Genomic DNA, 19,209 nt, shown 5'->3' with positions numbered 1-19,209 from the left:
ACTTGATCTACAATTTAACAGTAGCTTTCAAACGAGTCTGGGCCTGTTAAAAACGACTCAGCCTGAAGAAATTGAGCGGTAAAAAAACAACGCGTTTTGTCGCTTACGACACTTATACCATTATATCTTCGGAACTATAAATGACAGCCATTTCATCTTCGAACTTAATTCACAATTTAATAGCAGCTTTCAAATAAACCTAGACGTGTTGGCTTAGTCATCCCTGAGAAAATTGATAGGAAACATTTCATATCTCCGGAACTAGAAGTCACAGCCATTTGATCTTCGAAATTGATCCATAACTCTAAGCGAGTCTAGACGCGTTAAATTCGTGTAAGCAGTCTCTGAGAAAATTGAGCGGTAAAAAAGTACGGGTTTGTAATGTCACAGACATAACTGAATGTCGTGAATACGAATATAACTGAAACGCTTTCTTGTTAGTTTCGAATATCAATTAGTTGATCACTTTTATTAATTATGCCAGCTTTCCCCTTTTTTCACTACTAGAATTTGAAACGATGCACCTAAACTGAGTCGGTTCTATGCATTTTATAAATCAAATTAATACAAAGTTCCTACAACAACTACGAACTCCAACTGATTGAAAAAAGGACCGTATATAGTACAGTAGAGTAAAATTTCGCATAGTTCTTTAGTTATGTTAATGGTTCTAAAAAGAACCGACTCGAAGAATTCAGGAATTAGAACAGGCTCAGAATTCAATTGCAATTTAGTTTTTGAACTAGTTTCGAAACAGAATTCAGTTCCGGAATCCAGTTCCAACATGCAGGGTCTTAATCCTTAACCTGTATACTGGAACTAAGTTCCTGAAACATAATTTTGAAACTAAATTCATCTCCCGACGATTGAAGTCCAAATAAAAGCACGACCTGAGCGTTTCGCGCTTTATAGTTGGTTTGTTCTTACTGATGTTGGTTTCATCTCGACATCCAGTTCCGTCTGAAGCACTAGAAGAAATGAACGATTTTCCAATAGTTTCAGAAAACTTTATTTTTCAATTATCTATGGTTTTTTCACGCTGTTGAAAATTTATTCGCGAATTTCTGATCATATTTCCTATAGATTGTAGAAAAAATTGTGTTGTTGGGTTGAGTCCATCAAGAGATATTCGCGATAAAGCTCTGACCATTCTTGTACAGGGTAAAGTTTGAAAAGGCGCCCCATAGTAAAGTAAGTCATATTCACGACAAAAAAATCAACGCGTTTTGTCAATTACATCACTTATACCATCATATCTATGAAACTAGAAGTAACAACTATTTAATCTTCGAACATGATACACAATTTAATAGTTGCTCTCAAACGAATCTAGACTTATTGAAATCGGCTCAGTCATCTCTGAGCGCGTTTAGCGTTTAACTGTGGAAGAACAATGCGTTTTGTCGCGTACGTCACTTATACCATTATACCTTCAGAACAATAAGTGACAGTCCTTTCATCTTCGAACTTGATTCACAATTCAATAGCCGAGTTTAGCACTAAGCAGTTCAATTTGAACTGCTCTGCACTGATGAGTCAAAGACGAAACGTAAAAATAATAAAAACGATTATGTGCCCAGAGAAACTGCTTCTCCGAAAAATTTGAAAAAAATCAGGCATGTTTAAGGCATTATGGGGATGCTTTACAATTTTTTTCAAAATTTTTGAAGATGTATTTCTTTTATTAAAAAATACTAGAAAATTTTGAAACATATTTTTTCCCTTTTCCAATTTTTGCACCACCCTGGATTTTTTAGTGATAAATAAAGAATTTTTGGACATGTTAAAATGGTATGTTTTCATATTTTTTAAAAATGTGGACGACCAAAATATTTAATTTTTTCTCAAAAATCAATAACAGTCGACCATGCGTTCCCATCAAATTCTGAGAGAAGGAAACGCATGGTGCTTTATCTTAGCAGTTTCTAGTAGTAGTCGACCATGCGTTCCCATAAAGTTCTCTTAAAACGGAAACGCATGGTGCTTTGTTCTAGTAGTTTATGATGCAACTCAAGCGCACGGCTTAGAAATCAAAGTAACGAAAAGAAGGAAATGAGTATCAACCTTTGCATAATACATACACGATCATACTTCAGGTACAACCTAGAAAGCTACAAAGCGAGAACTTACTGGTATGTGGTTCATATATGAATGGTAGTAATACATGAACGTCGCGAGTATCACACATATGAAATTCGGTTATGGCAGTCAAGAACTAGAGCGAGTGTCAGTTTTTTACGTGTTGCTGATGGATGTAAAGAAATAATAATGAAAGAAAGAATGAAAATTTCATTACAGTGTCAAAAGTTATCATAAAGATATGTTTTCGAGGGATGTGTACAGTTTTCTGGAAAAATGTATAATAAAGATAAAGTTGGAGTTTTGTGTTTGAAAACTTCAATCGAATATTTTTATGATGGTTTTCATGGTTTGTAGACTGAGAGCGCTGTATATTTTTTTTATTTATTCTAAAATTTGAAACAACAACAGATATAAAAAAATAGTGATGCGTTATTTTTCATTTTTGAGTTATAACCTTTGCATAATTTCAAATCAAGCATTTATCGACCATGTCTATTAAAAAACTTGATTCGCTGAATCGATCTCTTTAATTTTTGGGTATATTGTGTAGAAAGCTCCATATTTTCCAGAAAATATCTGAGAATACATAATTAACTCAGTAAGTGATTTTCACTCTCAGAGGAACGCTTCCAGGTTTTTACAGGTTTAATATGGTCAAATATCATTGAGCTTCGTGATATTCTGGTGTAAATGAGAAAGATTTATTCGTATTTTTGTTCAAATTGCGAACGGAAAGTTCTAATAAGATAATATTATCAATCCTTGGATTGGAACGAGTGCAACAAGTATCGGAATATAGTAGCTCTGGAACAGAAGCTTTTGAAAAGGATGTTCAGCCAAGTAATTTTGGATTTAAAGTTTTATCACAAGATGACCCAATTGAGACACACAGATCACAAAAAAACTATTCGGGCCGGTAATAAGCATCATTTTTAAAAGCTTACAAGTACTATATCGAGTACACTACAAGTTCGACTGGATATTTGGGAATCCAGCGCCGTTGCTGTGAATGCGTTATTGCCAATAGAACTGTTGGTTGCTGTTCACACGAGGCCGCCATTATTCACTACCTTTCCTTATGCTCGGTTTTTATCCACAATTGTGAGACCGGCGGAAATATTGTCAGAAATGCTTAAATCAGAACAGCTACCAAGTGACGATGATAATTCTATAGAATAAACGAAAAGAATCATAGAGAAAATGTCATTGCCGTTTCAACCTTCCGAGCGAACGGACGTGCTTTGTGTTTACTGCGAAAAAAACCAGTGCCGTGTGTGATAACGTGACCGGACGATCAAAACTAGATTATATCGCTATTGTGTAATAGACAATAGTGCTTTTTTCTGTGAGAGGTTTTTTGTACATTATACACTTAAGCAGTGCATTGTTGTGAGCGGACGATCGAAACAGTACCGTTAGCCGGTGATTGTTTGATCGATCAAGGCCAGATTTCAGTGGCCATTGTGATTATACTGTGCGGATTATAAGTGAGTGTGCTTTTTCCTCTCGGAGGTTTTTTGCACACCCTCGAAGCGGCGATACGCCGATCGACGAGGGCTTGGCCTTGGTGGCCCCCGTTGGATTAAAAGTTAAGTACTATTATTTTGTATATTTTTTTTTCTTCTTCATTCGACCGTTCATTACCCCCCCCCCCCTTCGAATCATTTATTTCTGCGCGGAGGTAGCTCCGCGACATGTCAAATTTGACTCCCGACCCCTCCGTTCTCGATGATCAGATGGAGACTTCTGTTGGCAGCAATAAGTCTCGCATAAAGAGTTATCCCGATGGGCTTGCACTCTCGGCCGGGCCTTACTCGGTTTATTTCCGGACCAAGGCTAAAGAAAAAAAATTGAATGTTTTGAAAATATCGCGGGATCTGTCCTCGCGATACAATACTATAAAAAGTATTGATAAAATACGACCAGATAAGCTCAGGGTTCTGTTCACCAGCTCAAAGCAGGCAAATGAGCTCGTTCAAAATGACCATTTTACGCGGGAGTACCGCGTCTACGTGCCAGCTCGCGAAGTAGAAATCGACGGTGTGGTCACCGATTCGAGTTTGACTTGCGAGGACGTTCTTAAGTACGGAGAGGGCTGTTTTAAGGACCCCTCACTTAAGAACGTCAAGATACTGGACTGCAAGCGATTGCATTCAGTATCGATCGCCGGGGATGGAACAAAGTCTTATCCCCAATCTGACTCTTATCGTGTGACCTTCGCCGGCTCTGCTTTGCCCAACAACATCCTCTTGGACCGGGTTCGTCTGCCTGTTCGTCTTTTTGTACCTCGAGTAATGAATTGTACCAATTGCAAACAATTGGGGCATACAGCTTCTCATTGCTGCAATAAGCCCCGGTGTGCTAACTGTGGGGAGGCTCATGCGGATGGCTCTTGCGGTAAGGATGCTGAAAAGTGTCTCTACTGCAAGGAGGGTCCGCATGACCTAATGGCATGTCCTGCGTATAAGCTGCGAGGAGATCGGATGAAGCGTTCCCTGAAGGAACACTCCAAGCGTTCCTTTGCCGAGATGCTTAAGAGTGCCACCCCTCCTAAACTGACAACGAACCCATATGCCTGCTTGTCAACTGACGAGAGCGATTCTGACGACCCTTTGGAAGGTCCATCATCGGCGGTCCCTCATAGCTGTAGGAAAAGAATGAATAAATCCTCTCATAAGCTACCTAGTAAGGGCTCGAAGGTGTCTTCCGAAGGGCTTCGAAAAGTTACAGCTAACGGGAATCGGGACAAACCACCGAAGCAAAAGGCTCCTGGTCTCGGAAAACTCAGTTCCGAGATGGAATTCCCACCACTTCCCGGGACAACAAAATCCCCAAACGTCCCTGAAAATCTATCAGAGAACCAACTAGGTGCTGGACTTATCAAGTTCTCTGATGTTGTGGACTGGATTTTTACAACTTTTAATATTTCTGACCCTCTTAAAAGCATTTTAATTGCTTTCATGCCAACAGTAAAAACATATTTAAAGCAGTTGACTGCAAATTGGCCCCTTCTCTCAGCGATTGTATCCTTCGATGGCTAAATCATCCATCGAGGTCACGGATCTAATCACTGTTTTACAGTGGAATTGCAGAAGTATTATCCCAAAAATAGATTCCCTTAAATTTCTAGTAAATAATCTGAAATGTGACGCATTTGCATTGTGCGAAACTTGGCTAACTTCTGAAATATCCTTAAACTTCCACGATTTTAACATTATTCGCCTGGATCGAGATGATCCCTACGGAGGAGTACTTTTGGGGATCAAAAAGTGCTATTCTTTTTATCGAATTAACCTCCCCTCGATATCAGGTATTGAAACTGTCGCATGTCATGTTACAATCAAAGGCAAGGATCTTTGCATTGCTTCAATCTATATTCCCCCAAGAGCCTCGGTTGGGCATCGGTGGCTCAGTGATATCATTGAGCTCCTTCCCGCACCGACGTTGGTTTTAGGAGACTTTAACTCACACGGTACGGGATGGGGCTGTCTTCACGACGATAACAGATCAACTATGATCCATGATATCTGCGACAACTTCAATATGACAATCTTGAATACGGGAGAAATGACACGGATTCCTGCACCACCAGCAAGACCAAGTGCGCTGGATTTATCACTTTGCTCGACATCGCTACGGTTGGATTGCACGTGGGAGGTAATTCCTGATCCCCACGGTAGCGATCATCTACCGATCGTAATATCAATCACCAGCGGCTCAAAACCATCGAAGACAATCAATGTTTCCTATGACCTCACACGAAATATTGATTGGAATAGCTATGCGACCGCGATATCTGAGAAACTTGAAAGAACACAACAACTTCCTCCGGAGGAAGAGTACACGTTTTTGGCTGGCTTGATTCTCGACACCGCGACTCAAGCTCAGACGAAACGTGTACCCGGCGCAAAAACTAACATCCGTCCTCCCAACCCGTGGTGGGACAAAGAGTGCACAAATTTAAACGCGGAGAGAGCCTCCGCGTATAAAATATTCAGAAAAAATGGAACACCTGATAATTACCGGAATTACGCGGCGTTAGACGTTAAAATTAAGAACTTGATTAGAGCTAAGAAACGCGGTTACTGGCGTCGGTTCGTAGACGGCCTAACAAAAGAAACATCTATGAGCACTCTTTGGAACACAGCCCGACGAATGCGCAATCATAACACAACGAATGAAAGCGAGGAATATTCTAACCGCTGGATATTCGATTTCGCTAAAAAAGTATGTCCAGACTCTGTTCCGGAACAGAAGATCACCCGCGCCGCGACACCAAATACAAACGAAACACCGTTTTCGATGGTAGAGCTCTCACTTGCGCTCTTGTCATGTAACAATAAAGCCCCGGGATTAGACAGAATAAAATTCAATTTGTTGAAAAATCTGCCTGACCCCGCCAAAAGGCGCTTGCTGAGTTTATTCAATAAGTTCCTTGAGGACAACATTGTTCCACATGACTGGAGACAAGTGAAAGTGATATCCATTCAAAAACCAGGAAAACCAGCCTCCGATCACAATTCGTATCGGCCGATTGCTATGCTTTCCTGTATCCGGAAATTGTTCGAAAAAATGATTCTGTTTCGTCTAGACAATTGGGTCGAGACTAATGGCTTACTTTCAGATACACAATTTGGTTTCCGCAGGGGCAAAGGAACGAACGATTGTCTTGCGTTGCTCTCAACCGAAATTCAAATGGCATTTGCTCGTAAAGAACAAATGGCGTCAGTTTTCCTAGACATCAAGGGGGCTTTTGATTCAGTTTCCATAAACATCCTATCTGAGAAGTTGCATCAGCATGGTCTTTCACCAATTTTGAATAACTTTTTGTATAATCTGTTGTCCGAGAAATACATGTATTTCGCGCATGGTGATTTGTCGACAATACGATTCAGTTACATGGGTCTTCCTCAGGGCTCATGCTTAAGCCCCCTTTTATACAATTTTTACGTAAACGACATCGATAAATGTATCAACACATCTTGCACGCTGAGACAACTTGCCGACGACAGCGTTGTGTCCATTATAGGACCCAAAGCTGGCGATCTGCAAGGGCCGTTACAAGATACTCTTGCCAACTTATCCACATGGGCTCTTCAAATGGGTATCGAGTTCTCTACGGAGAAAACTGAGCTGGTTGTATTTTCAAGGAAGCGAGAACCAGCACAACTACAGCTTCAACTAGGGGGTGAAAACATAGCTCAGGTCTTCACATTCAAATATCTCGGGGTCTGGTTCGACTCCAAAGGCACCTGGGGATGTCACATTAGGTATCTGAAACAAAAATGCCAGCAGAGAATCAATTTTCTTCGTACAATAACCGGAACTTTGTGGGGTGCCCACCCAGGAGACCTGATCAGATTGTACCAAACAACGATATTGTCCGTTATGGAATATGGATGCTTCTGCTTCCGATCCGCCGCGAACACCCATTTCATTAAGCTGGAAAGAATTCAGTATCGTTGTTTGCGTATTGCCTTGGGTTGCATGCAATCAACTCATACGATGAGTCTTGAAGTGTTGACGGGCGTCTTACCGTTGAAAAACCGGTTCTGGGATCTCTCATATCGGTTGCTCATTCGATGCGACATTTTGAATCCTCTGGTGATTGAAAACTTCGAAAGGTTAGTTGAGCTTAATTCTCAAACCCGTTTTATGTCCTTGTATTTTGATTACATGGCTCAGAATATTAATCCTTCTTCGTTTGCTCCCAACCGTGCTCATTTCTTGGATACTTCTGATTCTACTGTGTTTTTCGACACATCCATGAGAGAAGAGATTCGTGGAATTCCGGAACACGTACGCCCTCGAGTGGCCCCTAATATATTTTATAATAAATTTAGAACAGTCAACTGTGAAAAGGTGTTTTACACTGATGGATCAAACATCGACAGGTCCACAGGCTTCGGCATCTTCAATCAAAACATCACCGCTTCTTACAAACTCAGTGATCCGGCTTCAGTTTACGTCGCAGAATTAGCTGCTATTCAGTACACCCTCGAGATCATTGAAACATTGCCCAAAGACCATTACGTCATTGTCACGGACAGTCTAAGTTCAATAGAAGCTCTCCGGGCAATGAAGCCAGGAAAGTATCCCCCATATTTCCTGGGGAAAATACGGGAACAACTTTATCTGAACGGTCTTATTCAATATCGTTAGTCTGGGTCCCTTCGCATTGTTCCATTCCGGGCAATGAAAAGGCAGACTCATTGGCTAAGGTGGGCGCATTACAAGGTGACATTTATGAAAGACCAATCTGCTTCAATGAATTTTTCAGTATTTCTCGTCAGAAAACTCTCGAAAGTTGGCAAACTTCATGGACGAATGACGAACTGGGACGATGGCTACACTCCATTATCCCTAAGGTATCGACGAAACCTTGGTTCAAGGGGATGAACGTGAGTCGTGATTTCATTCGCGTTATGTCACGACTCATGTCAAATCACTATACATTCAACGCACATCTCCGGCGTATCGGGATCGTGGAGAACGGGCTCTGCACCTGTGGCGACGGTTATCAGGACATCGAGCATGTCGTGTGGTCGTGCGTAGAGTATCGCGACGCCAGATCGGAGCTATTGGAATCCCTCAGGGCCCGAGGTAGACCGACTGAGGTTCCGGTTCGGGATGTGTTGGCGAGTCGGGATAGTTCATATATGCTTCTGATATACCAGTTCCTCAAACACATTAATATACAAGTGTAATCTGTTACATCTTGCTTAGAAAGTTCCTCCTATTTATCGACGTTATTTCAACTGTGGCTAAGAATTATTTTCACCTGCAGGCTCGACACTAACTTCCGCCGATTATCCCGATTCCTCATCTGTCCACCATCTTCATCGGAACTAACAAGATCTTTTTGCTGTCACTAACCTTTTCGCTTCCCCCCTCCCCGTCTCTTCTCCATCTCGATGTCAACTAATTAGATCTCTGTCGTTCTTAGTCATTTCGTTCCCATATCCCCATTTTACTTCGTTTTCCGCAATATTTACTTCTCTATATTTTTTCGTTATATTTACATCACCATCATCGCCCACGGAAGGTCGCTCTAGTCATGCGGGCCACCCGCCGGGTATTCGTAGCCTGGGGGTGTTTCCCGCGGACCCACACAGACCGAGGGATGCGGCCAACGTCATCTGGAAGACTCATGATATATTCCACCCACCGGCCGGTGCCGATCGCCAGCTGAAGGTTGGATCTGCCAAAGTCGACCACTGCGACCCCAATACAACATTATCCAATCATACTATCCTAGTTTTAAGTTAGTCGTTAATAAAATTAGAAAAAGTCCTTGGCACCTTAGAGCTAAAGCAGTGTGCCTAAAAAATAGTTATATTATTGAATAAAAAATAGAGAAAATGTGTGCATTGAAACAGCAATGTATTTTTATAACATTTTTATCCCATTTCCTATTTAAATGAAAAATACAGTCAATAATTTTCAGAAATTTTTTCGTGACCTTTCTTACATGAAACTTCTTAATCATTTCATAAAGACAATTGAAGTTTCAATTTAATAATTGACTCTTTTGAGTCTTAGTTCTGACTCCTACTGCGTCCATTAGTTCATCCAATAGCAAAATTTTATTAAAAATGATGTGCTGATAAAAAAAAACTCCAAGTGGGTTATGAAATCAACCACAAAATGTATAAAAATTTCAGCTTATTTTAAAATTTATAGCAGTTCATCGTTTGGTTTAAATAATATGATATTTAAAAAATAAGAGAAATATGCTTTATTAAACTCAAATTGATGTGACTATATTAGTATTATATTAGGATAAGAATTCTATGTAAAAGTGATGCTACGGCGAAGAACAACTTATGTAAATTGCCTTAAGAAATAAACGTATTTATGGAAAAACAATTCTAAGAAATCGATTCCAATCTTCATCAGTGGCCACTTTTGTTTGACACCAATATAAAAAAGAAAAAATTAAATTCACTACTGTTTAAACTCGCTATGTATTTAGTGAAATGTACAGAGCTGGCAAAAAGAAAACCGCGTTGTACGAGACCCAACAGTGCAAAACGATTTGACCATTTCATGAAACACTATCGAATCATCGAATTATATACAGTCACTCGCTCTAGTTCTTGACTGCCGTAACCGAACTGCATATGTGTGATACTCGCAACGTTCATATATTACTACCATTCATATATGAACCACATACCAGTAAGTTCTCGCTTTGTAGCTTTCTAGGTTGTACCCGAAGTATGATCGTGTATGTATTATGCAAAGGTTGATACTCATTTCCTTCTTTTCGTTACTTTGATTTCTAAGCCCTGCGCTTGAGTTGCATCATAAACTACTAGAACAAAGCACCATGCGTTTCCGTTTTAAGAGAACTTTATGCGAACGCATGGTCGACTACTACTAGAAACTGCTAAGATAAAGCACCATGCGTTTCCTTCTCTCAGAATTTGATGGGAACGCATGGTCGACTGTTATTGATTTTTTAGAAAAAATTAAATATTTTGGTCGTCCACATTTTTAAAAAATATGAAAACATACCATTTTAACATGTCCAAAAATTCTTTATTTATCACTAAAAAAATCCAGGGTGGTGCAAAAATTGGAAGAGGGAAAAAATATGTTTCAAAATTTTCTAGTATTTTTTAATAAAAGAAATACATCTTCAAAAATTTTGAAAAAAATTGTAAAGCATCCCCATAATGCCTTAAACATGCCTGATTTTTTTCAAATTTTTCGGAAAAGCAGTTTCTTCAAAAATCAAATAAAATAAAAATCAATAGAACCACCCTAGTTCCGTCAATATGGCAGTTAAAGGGTTGAAACTTTGAGAAAATAGTTTACAGTCTATGACCTTTCGAATGTGGTATAACAATATGAATTCCCTTTGGGGGCAGATTTTACATGCTTATCCTGCTATAGCCTTTGGCTGACCCCTAAATGAATTTAATAGTAGCTTTCAGTCGAGCCTAAACGTGTTAAAATCGGCTGAGCCATCCCTGAGAAAATTGAGTTGTAAAAAATCAACGTGCTTTGACGGTCACTTATACCATCATATCTCCGGAACCAGAAGTCACAGCCATTCAATCTCCAATATGATCCACAATTTGATAGTAGCTTTCAAACAAGCCTAGACTTATTGAAATCTCTATTGGTAACTAATCAGATTCGTTAACCAAAACTAACCCACTCGCCCTTCCCTCTTTTTCTCGGTCTTCCACCATCTTTTCAATCTCTAATTAGATCTGCATGCCGTCGTTCGCCTACGCTTACTTACGACCTCCTCCACCAATCTTCATCTTCCATTTGCCTATCCACTTTTCTCTTCTCTCTATCTGGCCTTTGAGGCAAAAACACTAATCCTGCCCTGTAATGCTTGGTGCCATCAACTAGTTATAGGTTTAGTTTTAATTGTTAGTGTTAAACCGTATTATATCTGTTAGATCATTATAATCGGTTGATACAAAAGATAAGGAGGTTTTATGCCTGCTGGAGTGATAACCCAAAATAAACAACAAAAAAACAAAAAAAAATCTGAAAAAATTGGGCGGTGGAAAAACAAAGCATTTTATCGCCTAACTCGCCATCTCCTAGAAAACTTAGCTGTAAAAATAATAATCGAAAAGTGCCCATACATACACTCTCACAGACTTTCCCGATCTCTCTGAATCGAATGGTATATAACACTATGGGTCTCCGAGCCTCCGTTCGAATGTCGGTTTTTCCAGCAATTCTATTACATTTCTATAGAGCGAGAGTTTCAGTTTCATTCGGATGCTATTTTCGATTCCGGAAATACAGGGTGGAATATGTTTCAATAAACTCAAATCGTTGTGAATATATTGAATTATATTAGGTTAAGAGTTCTATATAAAATTGATGTTACGGCGAAGAAAAACTTATGAAAACTGCCTTGAAAAATAAACGCGTTAATGAACAAAAACAAACTTTGCTTAAGAAACCATTTTTCTAGCTCTTCATTTTTTCGAGTTTCATCAATTTTTATAAGTAAAAAACGGTTTTGAATTTTTGAACGAAACTAAACATTGTTTCCCGGCACCTATTCATCAAATCCGTTCGGGACATATGCATATTGCGAGGGTTTCCAAGGAATATCAATAAACCGGGAGTCGCCATCTTAGAATTCCAATATTCCTCAAACAACCGTTCGATTCTCCGCAGTCTACACTTCAAAGCCCTTTAAAAAATATTTTAGTAGTTTCCATGGAATGAAAATGAGCCCAAAATCATTTTTATTGTATGCAAAAACTTCTTTTTACGAAGTAGGTTCGTAAAACTTACTTACCTCACCTAACAGCTATAGTCCTGGGGTGTCCTTTGCTGTATCAAGCATACGTCTCCACATTACTCGGTCCATGGCTGCACGTCGCCAGCCACTCAAGGCACGGATGCTTCTGAGATCACCCTCCACTTGATCGATCCACCTTGCTCGCTGCTCTCCTCTTCTTCTTGTACCTGTCGGAATAGATTCAAGAACCATTATCACTGGGCTGTCGTCCGACATCCTTATGACATGCCCAGTCCGTCGTAGACGTCCGATTTTAGCTGTCCGAACGATGAGTGGTTCTCCTAGCAGCTGTTGCAATTCGTGATTCATACGCCGTCTCCACGTTCCGTCTTCCATCTGCACTCTGCCATAGATGGTCCTCAGTACCTTTATTTCGAAAACACTGAGGGCGCGATGGTCCTCTGCCAACATAGTCCAGGTCTCGTGGCCATAGAGAACAACCGGTCTAATGAGCGTTTTGTAGATGGTCAATTTTGTGCGGTGGCGTACTTTTCTCGATCGAAGGGTTTTTCTGAGTCCTCTGAATTTCTCTGCTGTTGTCATTATCGGCGGTCACCAGTGAGCCCAAATACACGAACTCGTCAACAACCTCGATATCGTCACCGTCTTTCAATATTCGTGGTGGGAGACGTAGTGTTTCTTCTCTAGAGCCTCTTCCTCTCATATATTTTGTTTTTGACGCATTAGTGGCCAGTCCGATACGCCTAGCTTCAGCTTTCAGACCGATGTAAGTTTCCGTCATCTTCTCAAGGCTACGTGTTACAATATCAATATCGTCAGCGAAGCCAAAATGTTGTACGGACTTTCAGAAGATCGTGCCACTCGTGTCGATTCTCGCTCTTCCAATCACACCTTCCAAGGCAATATTGAACAAGATACAAAAAAGTCCATCACCTTGACGTAGCCCTCTCCGAGATTCGAAGGGATTCGAGAGCGTCCCAAATACTCGGACGTAGCACAAAACTCTATCTATCGTTGCTTTGACCAATCGCGTCAGTTTATCCGGGAAACCGTATCCGTGCATGATCTGCCATAGCTGTTCTCGATCGATTGTGTCGTATGCCGCTTTGAAGTCAATGAATAGGTGATGCGTGGGTACGTTGTATTCACGACACTTCGGGAGTACTTGTCTTATCGCGAATATGTGATCTGTAGTGGCGCGAGCTCCATTAAATCCTGCTTTGTACGGTCCTAAGAATTCCTTAGCTATTGATGATAGACGACGGCGAAGGATTTGGGAGAGTACCTTGTAGACGGCGTTCAGCAATGTGATTGCGCGGTAATTGCAACAGTCTATCTTATCGCCCTTTTTGTAAACGGGACGTACCACTCCATCCATCCATTCCTGCGGTAGAATCTCCTCCTCTCAAATCTTAGAAATCATCCAGTGCAACGCTCTAGCTAATGCCTGTCCTCCATGTTTGAGCAGCTCGCCTGGTAACTGGTCATTGCCCGCGGCTTTGTTGTTCCTCAGCTTGCCGATCTCCTCAATTATCTCCGACAGATCAGGAGCTGGGAATCTGTCGTCGGCAGAGCGTGCACCCAGATTGATTCCTGTGCCGTTCTCTGTATCTCTGTATCTTGAGACGGTTACCACTGGTATCTCTGCACATTTCGGCCTGTGGCGTGTAGCCTCTACGTGAGCGATTCACCTTCTTATAGAACTTCCGTGTGTCATTTGCGCGGTACAACTGTTCCATCGCTTCGCGATCTTGGTCTTCCTGGTGGCGCCTTTTCTTCCGAAAAACCGTGTCTGTCTATTACACGCCTATCTGTATCGTTTCTCGTTCACTCTCGTGCGGTGTTGCTCTTCCTCGCCCTTGCTGCATTCTTCTCTTAGACCATCTGCTGACATTTGCCGTCAAACCAATCATTTCCTCGATTCGATAACCTCGTACCTAGAACGGTTGCAGCAGTGCTACCCTCGGCGGACATTATGTTCCTCCAACCGTCTTCAAGAGTCGCCGCGCCAAGATGCTCGTTAAACAGTTCACGTTATTTGGGATTTGGTTCGTAAGAAGAGTTACGTAACTTACGTAGTGGTAACGTAAAAATAGTGTTCGTAAACGGAGGTTTTGTTGTACTGAATAATGAGAAGAAAGTCATAAGTGAAGGCTGCTAACGAATGTTTTTGATAGATGTCTATATCCCGGGAATGGAGAATAGCACAAGGATTAGGACACAGGTAGTTCATAGCATCGACTGCTAACTGGATGAACAAAGTCAGAAATTGTTTGCCTGTTTTCGTGAGATATTTTTGCAGATGGTCCCCGGAAGGTCAACGACCGTGGAGCTCAGAACGCGTGGTAAAGAAGAGAGATACACTAACTGGATAAATCAATTCGAACATATTGAACATAAAAAATACACATAGCTTTTCACTTCAACATTTAAAAAGAAATTTGTATTCCTTTAGCATCTTCAGGTCGTTTCTACGCGATCAACTCAGGCTAAATTTGAATCCTCACAAACGACCTGCGGAATGCATTGCAAATTTGATATCATCTCTCCTGTTGGTGTCACACCGCGAATGAATCTATTTTTGCGAAATCATTAAACATTGCAACATTTTCAATTTATTTTCAGGTGTGGATCTATTGAAGTGGCACCGCAAAAATGTTCTCGAAACAAACAAACAAACAAACGTAGCGGCCAGCACGCAGAGGCTATCTGAAACGACCGTGTCAATGCCATCCATACGAACACGTAAAATTCTTCATCTAGCGAGACATCGGTTTCAAGGCTGGGTCCACTTATCTACTCTACTGGGGATATCTACTCTAGTCCCCGAGCAAATACAGAGAATACGGTTTGGATGCCTAAAAGAAGAAATCGCACGATTTCACATTTGCTCAGCCATATTTTCAAGTGCCGGGTAACGCGGTGGCAACGGTACCGTCGGGTCAGACGACTCCCCGCAGCGACAAGGCCAACCGAGTATTATCGGTCGCACTCGAAATAGTGTATACGGGAAAAATGTTTTCCATTTGCGGTCCACGTACTTCCATTGCCATTCGCGGGTCGGGACGTGTTCCCGTATGACGAGCACCAGCATCGATTCGACTACCGCCGGGGATTATTCATGGTTTTTATTTTCGTTTTTCAAAAAAAAATATATCCCCGCTGCCGTGCACGCGCACACCTCGCCACCCGTCATCGAGGAGGAGGAGGAGGCGGATAGAGGAAATAATTTCACACCGACGGTAAAAATAATTAACCGCGGTTATTCACTGGCATTAGTCCGGCTCTGTTGACTTTTGCAAAGGGCATATGGCAATCATAAGTGTTGTAAAAAAGTTTTAAACAAATCTATTGTAACTTTTATTCATTACCAAACGATGCATAGTCTTGACTTTTATTAATCTCATATCTATTAGTATTTGATTGAAGTGATTTTTTAAAAGTTCAATATCAAAAAATCACACGTTAAAATGGAAATCTTTTGTGCAGATATTTGATAATGAACACTCGGTTGATTTTTCAGAAGGCCGTAAGAGCAAGTGACAGTTTCTCTTTGTTTACTTTCTCTTTTATTAATTACCAAGCGGTTTACACTAGAGGTGGGCAATTCGTTCGCGAACGGTTCAAAAGATCTAGTTCTTTTGAAAGAATGAATGACCAATAGTTTTTTTTCTTTTTTTTGAGAACGGTAATTCTTCAAAGTCTCAAAATCGTGGAGTCAAAGTTCAAAGTCGTGGACCGTTTGTTTTTTGTTCGCTCAATTTGGGATCAGTTCTTTGAAATGAACTGTGTTGCCCATCTCTAGTAGAGAATGAACGAAGAGAAACTGTCACTTGCTTCTGAAAAATCAACCGAGACTTAACAGCGTTATGATGATATATAGCGGAAAGAAACTAGTGCTACTAGATTTGCCACAATGGTTATTTCATTAGTACCTATTTAACACGCTCTTTCTGGTAATATTCGAAGCCGAAGCAGTTTTATAGAAATATAAATATCAATAATATAATTAAACTAACGTCGCGGATACCTAACAAATACTCATTGATGATAATTTGAAGAAGAAAAACAATTTTTTGTATCATTATGAGAAAACTTGGCAACTTTGCGAAATCAAATGAGATGAAAATAAAGCGCAATCAAGTGAACTAAGTGAAAAAATTTCATCTCACATTTTTAAAGACTTTTATCGCTTGTCGGGTAATTTTTGAAGTTTTTAATCAATCATTAAATAAGTGGCAAGTGAACATTACTAGTTATGAAGTCATCCAGCATTCAATAGTAGTGTAATTGTGCGAAATAGTGATCATGTTTTGAGACGAATCGATTAGTAGATATTCAGAAACATGACGAACTGTAAATCTTGAAACGAAAATTTGTCCTAAATTGAAAAGTGAGTTTGTTTCAATTGAAAAAACTATCACCGAAGTATTTAAAACCATTTCTTCAAATGGGAAATGTGACAATAGTTTATAGAATCATTTTAAAATATTTCACAGTTTGTTTCAGGTACGTTGTAAGATATTATTCATGTTCAAAGTCATGAGGTGAAAGGATGAGATGGAAATAGGAGCTCAGATGACACAGGGAGCCGTTACCCTATATCGCTATTTTTCACTCTTGGAAGAACGCAAAACAGTTTGAGCATCAACTAGCATAACCGACAAATCCGACAATGGCATGACATTTTAAACAAAATACCTCCACTAATTTCGCATGTGGATAAAATTCAATGAAACAATAAGAGCTTCCATTTGAATCTAAGGGAGAGAAAATCGGTCCCGCCATCTCGAAGAAAAGTGAGTAAGCTCCATTTTGAAGTCGGATAATTATCCTCTTAGGAAAAAATGTTCAACGGTGGTTTTTCGTTGGTCCGATTAACATCCAGTTAATCGTTCAACAGGAGGCCAACATGGGACCTTCTCTCTCTTTTGGCTCAGAACTATCGGTCCATAAAGCTAACATAGGACCTTCGTTCGCCGATTATGAAACAAACCGTTGAACCGAGTGTCATTTTCTTCGTTCAACAAACCCGGCAGACAGAGGTCCCATTATTGAGCCATTTTCAATGTGAGGAGTTAGCACCCCGTTGGACTAGTTTTATTGGAGAATTTCCGAAGACCTGCACAATACTTTTATTTCACGTAGAATAACAACAAATTTAATTGGATTTATATATTTACACAGCAAAAAATTATGAAATTTACAGGTGGCGCAAATCCACATATGGCACAATTCATAAGAACGTAATCCGTGAAACGACTGAATTTTACAAGAATGATATAAATATACATCAAACATACCTCGCTTTTCAAACAAACGTGTAAATTTACATGTCATAGCACTTAAACATACGTAAGAATGTATTAAATATAAATTGAATTTACTTTAAAATTGAGTCAGTTTTGACGCCACATATGTTGGTCTCAGAAGACGTAAATTTTAGGTGTGTACACTCCAAAAAAAATGAAATTTCCAGGTGACATATTCCTTCATACGATGTAATTAATAAAGAAATAATTTGTCAAATGACGGAAGTTTTTATTTGACTTAATGTTAGATGAGCCTGAATTTTACTGGTTTCGACTGTAACTTGCGTTCTGCTAGCAGGTGCGACTGTATGAGTTTAAATGCACCTTTTACCAGCCAAGCAGATGCATGCTTCTGCACAGATAAAAATATTTTGTGAATTTACATTTATTTTCATGCACATATTTGGAACAGGTAATTGAATGGAACGTTACATTACAAAATTAGGCGATTTGTAAATATACAGCCTTGTTCAATGGAAAAGTAAATGCTTTTCAATGTAATTTTACATCAATCATGGTTTAAAATCAGATTCTCGTTTCAATCGATGTCTGTTTAATAGTACTATTGGTTTACATGTCGTGTAAGTTTCATCTTTTCTTTCTGTGTGTGGCTCAGTCGATTAACAGACGTACTTGCAATCCAATGATTCTCGGTTCATGTCGCGGCGGGTTGCTATCAGCGAAGAGGGTCATTCGCCCCGGGCGCAACATTGGAAGGAGGCGGCAAAGTCATCTTTGGGACCTTTTGCGGATTTCCGGATTTTTGTTTTTTGCTCACTAATCCAACGATGGAGGCGGCAAAACTATCATTTTGCCCCGGGCGAAAAATTTCGTCGGTATGCCACTGCACACACAGATATTTGGCGATCTCGACGAATCAATTCGATTGGTAGGCTCTCCGGATCTTCTTTCAAATACTAGCTTTATAAGTGATCGCATAGCCATTCTTCATGAGAAAGGCATAAAGCTATAGTATTCCGTTTTCGTAATATCGGATGGTTTTTCGATTTTTTTTAAATTCACGCGCAGTTGTTTCTTAACTGCGAAAACCAACGAAAAATGCGTCTTCACTTCATAATTTGTGTAAATAGCAAAAAAGAAAAATCGACAGATGGTGAAACTTTTTTTTTTTTTGTTTCGATTATAGAGGTTTTAACCTTAAGGTCATTCGCCTCTTCGGGCCAGAAAAATTTTCTGACCCTATGTGCGGAGTTGGGAATCGAACCCAGGTGGGCTGCGTGAGAGGGCATCGACTTACCCATCACGCTATACCCGTCCCCCAGATGGTGAAACTTAAATTGTTTGAGTAGAACTTAAAACATTTGAGGGATGAAAGACTGTTCTGGTTACATTGGCCGTTATAAACGTTCTCACTTCCACTTTCACATTCACTTCGTAAGTTCAAAACCAGGATAAGGACAAGTAATATGGCCCAAGCCCAAGACCTGATTCTAAACTAGTTTCCTGGATAGTCTAGGTTCTGGCCCTGATTCATGGATGAGTTCGAAACCAAAACATGTATTCGGCACCGAAATTCTACAAATATATTTTAGAATTGAATTCTGG

Source organism: Malaya genurostris, chromosome 3 (genome assembly GCF_030247185.1).
Source record: "Malaya genurostris strain Urasoe2022 chromosome 3, Malgen_1.1, whole genome shotgun sequence".
NCBI lineage: Eukaryota > Metazoa > Arthropoda > Insecta > Diptera > Culicidae > Malaya > Malaya genurostris.
Note: the sequence above shows the minus strand (reverse complement) of the source record.